We start from the raw sequence: 6000 nt of genomic DNA on the forward strand, positions 1-6000 counted from the left end.
TGTCATAACTTGTTTAAATTTCCATCAACACAGGGAGAAATAGTCTATAAAGATATTCAGACTCATTTACCAAGTGACTAGGGTGTTGTTTCTGACACCTTTTATCAATCTTGATGTTAAAATTAGATTTTCATTCATGTAAAATAACTGTTTATGCAATCAAAAAATTAGATAATTATAAACACATTTTCTAATTTTAACAGCTCTCAAATGATAAGTATTTTAAGGATATCTAGAGTTTTTAGATAATCTTAGGTTGTTTGAAAGTAAAAGAGTACTCTGTGTATTTATGTTTAAGACATGATTTTAAATTCAAAAAACTTTTTTCCTTGATTGAATACTGAAGAAACCTAAAGCAAAAAGTTTCCGTACAAAGTTATTACACACTAATGGCTCTAACAGCCACCATATTAAGGAACAAAAGCCGAGAATGTCACCTGGTCTAGGAAGAATGTTTTTGCAAGATTGTGCTAGCTTGGTTGAGTTGTCAGAAAAAGATAAATGGAGCTGAGCTGTACCATTAACCTGTGACATTTCTGACGGTGCAAGGCTATGTGTTATGAGAAAAAGAGACTATTTTTTTATCTTTGTTGTTCCTCAATTTATAATAGAAATAAGAAAAGATCTAGGAAATATTTTAATGAAAGAAAGAAATGGATCAAAAGAAGCCTACCTTGAACTATAAGTGTTTTTCATTATATGTAAAAGCATAATCTAAATCAGAATATATTAGTAAATGTTTCACATAATTTTTGTCTATATTTAAAGGAGATAAACATTAAAATAGTGCTTACTTTTATCTAGTCATTTTAGAAGAACAAAATCCATCTTTCCTTATTGACACCTTGACTTGTAGTCCTATCAAAAAAAGGTTATTTAAAATTAATTCATCATTTTTATGAAAATAAACCTGATTTTATTTTTAAAAATTACCATTAAGCTTAAAATAACCCTGGCCAGTTGGCTCAGTGGTAGAGCATCAGTCCAGCATGTAGATGGCCTGGGTTTAATTACTGGTCAGGGCACACAGGAGAAGAAACCAACTGCTTCTCCATTCACCCTTTCCCCTCTCTTTTCTCTCTCTCTCTCTTTCCTCCCACTCCCCCAGCCATGCTGATTGATTCCAGCTAGTTGGCCCCTGAGCACTGGGGATGGTGCTGTGGCTTTCACCTTAAGAACTAAAAAGCCCTGGCCGGTTGGCTCAGCGGTAGAGCATCGGCCTAGCGTGCCGAGGACCCGGGCACACAGGAGAAGCGCCCATTTGCTTCTCCACCCCTCCGCCGCACTTTCCTCTCTGTCTCTTTCTTCCTCTCCCGCAGCCAAGGAGCAAAGATGGACCGGGCGCTGGGCATGGCTCTGTGGCCTCTGCCTCAGGCGCTAGAGTGGCTCTGATCGCAACATGGCGACGCCCAGGATGGGCAGAGCATCGCCCCCTGGTGGGCAGAGCGTCGCCCCTGGTGGGCGTGCCGGGTGGATCCCGGTCGGGCGCATGCGGGAGCCTGTCTGACTGTCTCTCCCTGTTTCCAGCTTCAGAAAAAAAAAAAAAACAAAAGAAAACAAAAAAAAACTAAAAATAGCTCAGTAGCTAAGTAATGGAGCATTGCCTCATAGGAAGCTTGCCAGGTGGATCCTAGAGGGGGCATATGTGGAAGTCTGTCTTTCTGCCTCCCCTATCTCATTTAAATAAATGAATAAATAAATAAGCTTAAAATATACAAGCAATAATAGCACTTTTTTTTAGGTTTACTAAAATTTAAAAAAAACTTAATATGCTTATAATTTTTTCCCTGAGCTTACTATTGGCATAAGAAAAGTGAAATAAATGATAATGGTTATATTTTGGGAAGTTGAACAATATACAGTAATGACTAAATATAGTCATTTATTAGTTAATGTTAATGTTCATATAAAAGTAAAAAAAAAAACTAATAAAATCAGCCCTAGCTGGTTGGCCCAGTGGTAAAGTGTCAGCCTGGCGTGTGGATGTCCTGGGTTCAATTCTCAGTCAGGGCACACAGGAGAAGTGCCCACCTGCTTCTCCACCCTTCTCCATCTCCTTTTTCTGTCTCTTTCTCTCTTCCCCTCCCACAGCCAAAGTTGGCCCGGCACTGAGGATGGCTCCGTAGCTTCTGCCCCAGGTGCTAGAATGACTCTGGTTGCAAAGAAACAATGCCCCAGATGGAAAGAGCATCGCCCCCTAGTGGGCATGCTGAGTGGATCCTGGTCAAACACATGCAGAAGTCTATCTCTCCACCTCCCTGCTTCTCACTTTGGAAAAATACACACACACACACACACACACACACACACACACACACACACACAAACTAATAAAATCATGAATTAGTACTGATATTTACTCTTAATTTGTGAATGAAATATGATTAACTTATATGACTTTATGCCTTACTTAATGTGTCAATAAAATGGCATTTTTATGATCCTGAGTCCTTGTTCTAAAATGTAATGAATACAGAAAAGAGTTTTCAGTCAATATATGTATTGACTCATAAGAACCAATATCTTTCACAAGGTCATATTGTAACTAATATGAGCCAAAATAAATGCTGTAGTAGTCACTTTGCTAAAAATGGAGAGATACAGGCATGTGTTCAATGTGTCCAAATCTAAGAAGGAATGTGGAAATAGGATAAATACTTGTAGCAGTAATATAGTGCTAAAATACTGGAGTGATCTGAAGAAATGATCAATTATTTATTCAATGAGAATTTAATTAGATGCATACTATACATCAGGTACTGTTCTAATTATATTTAATAAGGGATTAATAGGTGGTTCAATAGATGCATGATAGATAGAAGATAGATAGATAGATAGATAAATAGATAGATAGATAGATATGGATATTTCCTTCACAATTTTAAGAAAATATTAACTGCTACAATTATACACTATATATAGTTATATATACACACTTTTTAAATTATGCTGCATATATATGGGTTTGTTAAGTGAAGAATTTTTATAACAAGAACAGGTTTTATTGTACAAATATTTATTACTAAGTACATTTCTGCGATTTTTAAATTCTCAAGACCAACTGCTTCATATTTTACTGTAACTTTGAAATTTCATTTAGAATCTGAAGTGGCAAATTCACTTCCTTAGTTTTCCTATTTTATGAATTATTCGATGATTTTACCCTTTTATATTTCTCGGTTTGTATTACTATCACTTTTCTAGATTTACCTGGTCATCACATTGAGAATTTTAACTGAAATGTCAATTTATGACTTTAAGAATAATAATTAGGTTAAAATAGAAAGACTGCTTATACTCCAACATAGCTATTTAACTTTCTATTTTATATCTCAGAACAATTACAGTATTTTGCTTTTTCCCTATAGGTCCCTAACAAAATATAATAATAATTGTTTCTTAAAACCTAATCATTTTTTCTTTCCTACTCCTCAGTTTTATTGAAGTATAATGGAGAAATAAGAATTGTACATATTTAAGGTGTATAATCTGATGATTTGATAAATATGTACATTGTGAAATGATCACCACAATGTGTTCATTCATGAGCACACATTTTTTAACTGTTTTTTTTTTTAATTCTATGAGAGGAAGAGAGGCAGAGACAGACTCTCACATGTGCTCAACCAGGATTCACCCTGCAAGCCCACTAGGGGGTGATACTCTGACCATCTGGGGCATTCCTCCATTGCTTAGCAACCCAGCTCTTCTTAGTGCCTAAGGCGGAGGCCATGGAGTCATTCTCAGCACCTGGGGCCAATTCATTCCCATTGAACCATGGCTGCAGGAGAAGAGAAAGAGAGAGAGAGAGACAGGCAAAAGGGGGAGGGGTAGAGAAGCAGATGGTCATTTCTCCTGTGTGCCCTGACCAGGGATTGAACCCAGGACTTCCACACACTGGGTGGACTTAATCATTTTTTCATTGACAGATATTTATGTTCTTTTGTTGCCATAACTTGAATATTGTAAATGATGCTGCAATGAACATAGTTGTGCAGATATCTTTTCAAGATCTTAATTTCATTTCCTTTTGATAAAGACCCATAGTGGGATTGCTGGATCATATGGTATTATTAAGTAATAGCTACATCACTTTACATTCCCAAATAAGTGTACAAGCAATCCCTTTTCTCCACACCCTTGTCAATACTAGTTATCCCTTGCCTTTAAATTAAAGCCATTCTAAAGGCATCAGGTGATATCTCATTATGGTTTGAATTTCATTCCTCTGGTGAATAGTGATGTTTAGCATCTTTTCATATATCTGTTGGCCATTTGTACATCTTCTTTGGAATATCTAATCAGGTCTATTTTAAAATCAGTTTGCTTTTTGTTATTGAATTATAACCTTTTTTTATATTTTGGCTATAATCCTTTATCAGAGATATGACTTGCAAACATTTCTTCCATTGTATAGGTATCCTTTCCTTTTATTTATTTATTTATTTTTATTTTTTTAGTGAGAAACAGAGAGAAAGAGACAGGGACAGACAGGAACAGACAGGAAGGAAGTAAGATGAGAGCCATCAATTCTTTGTTGTGACTCCTTTGTTGTGACTCATTGATTGCTTTTTCATATGTGCCTTGATCAGGGAGTTCCAGTCTAGCCCGTGACCCCTTGCTCAAGCCAGTGACCTTTGGTCTCAAGCCAGCAACCATGTGGTCATGTCTATGATCCCATGCTCAAGCCAGTGACCCCACACTCAAGCTGGTGAGCCCATGCTCAAGCCGGATAAGCTCACACTCAAGTCAGTGATCTCGAATTTTGAACCTGTGTCCTCAACGTCCTAGGCCAATGTGCTATCCACTGTGACTGTCTGGTCAGGCTAGGTATCTTTTTCTTATTTTTGATTGTTTTCTTTGTTGTATTTCATTTCATTTTGATGTAGCCCCACTTATGTATGTTTGTTTGTATTGCTTGTGATTTTGGTGCTAGGAGCAATGTTAAAGATCTTTTCCTCCATGCTTTCCTCTAGGAGTTTTATAGTTTCAGGCCTTACATTTAAGTCTTTAATCCATTTGAAGTTAATTATTGTTGTGATGCAACATAAAACTCTAACTTCATTCTTTTGTATGTGATTATTTAGCTTTTCCAACACCATTTATTGAAGAGACTATAATTTCCCTATTGTGTATTTTTGGCCCCCTTGTCAAAGATTAGTTGACCTATAGGGGTTAATTTCTGGGCTATCAATTCTGGTCCATTGGTCAATGTGTCTGTATATATGCCAGTACCATAGTTGTTAAATTACTATAGTTTTGCAGTTTAGTTTGAATTCAGGCTCTGTGATATCTGCAGCTTTGTTCCTCCTTCTCAAGATTGCTCTGGCTATTTGGGGTTTCTGTGGTTCCAGATGAATTTTAGGATAGTTTTCTCTATTTCTGGGGAAAATTTTTTTGCAATTAGGATAGGGATTCCATTTAATATGTAGATCACTTTGGGTAGTATGGCCAATTTAACACTATTGATTCTTCTGATCCATAAATATAAAATATCTTCCCATTTATTTGTGTCTTCTTTCATTTATTATATCAATGTCTAACAATTTTCAGTGCACAAACCTTTTACCTCTTTAGTTAAATGTATTCTAAAGTGTTTTATTCTCTTGTTGCTGTTGTTTAATAATTTTTTTAAAAAAATTTTTATTTGATATTTTTTAGATAGAAGAGAGAGAGAGAGAGAGAAGAAGCAGGAAGTATCAACTTATAGTAGTTGCTTCCCATATGTGACTTGAACAGGCAAGCCCAGGCTTTCAAACCAGTGACTTCAACATTCCAGGATGAACTTCATCAACTGCGGCACCACAGGTCAGGGTCTTGACGCTATTGTAAATAAGACTGTCTTCCCAATTTTTTCCAGAGAGTTCACTGTTAGTGTATAAAAACATAGTTGATTTTTATATGTTGATATTCTATACTGCAACTTTACTGAATTTATTAATTAGGTCTACTTGGGTTGTGTGTGTGTGTGTGTTTGTTTGTGTGTGTGTGTGTGTGTGT

The sequence above is a fragment of the Saccopteryx leptura genome, chromosome 5 (assembly GCF_036850995.1).
Source record: "Saccopteryx leptura isolate mSacLep1 chromosome 5, mSacLep1_pri_phased_curated, whole genome shotgun sequence".
Classification (NCBI taxonomy): Eukaryota; Metazoa; Chordata; class Mammalia; order Chiroptera; family Emballonuridae; genus Saccopteryx; species Saccopteryx leptura.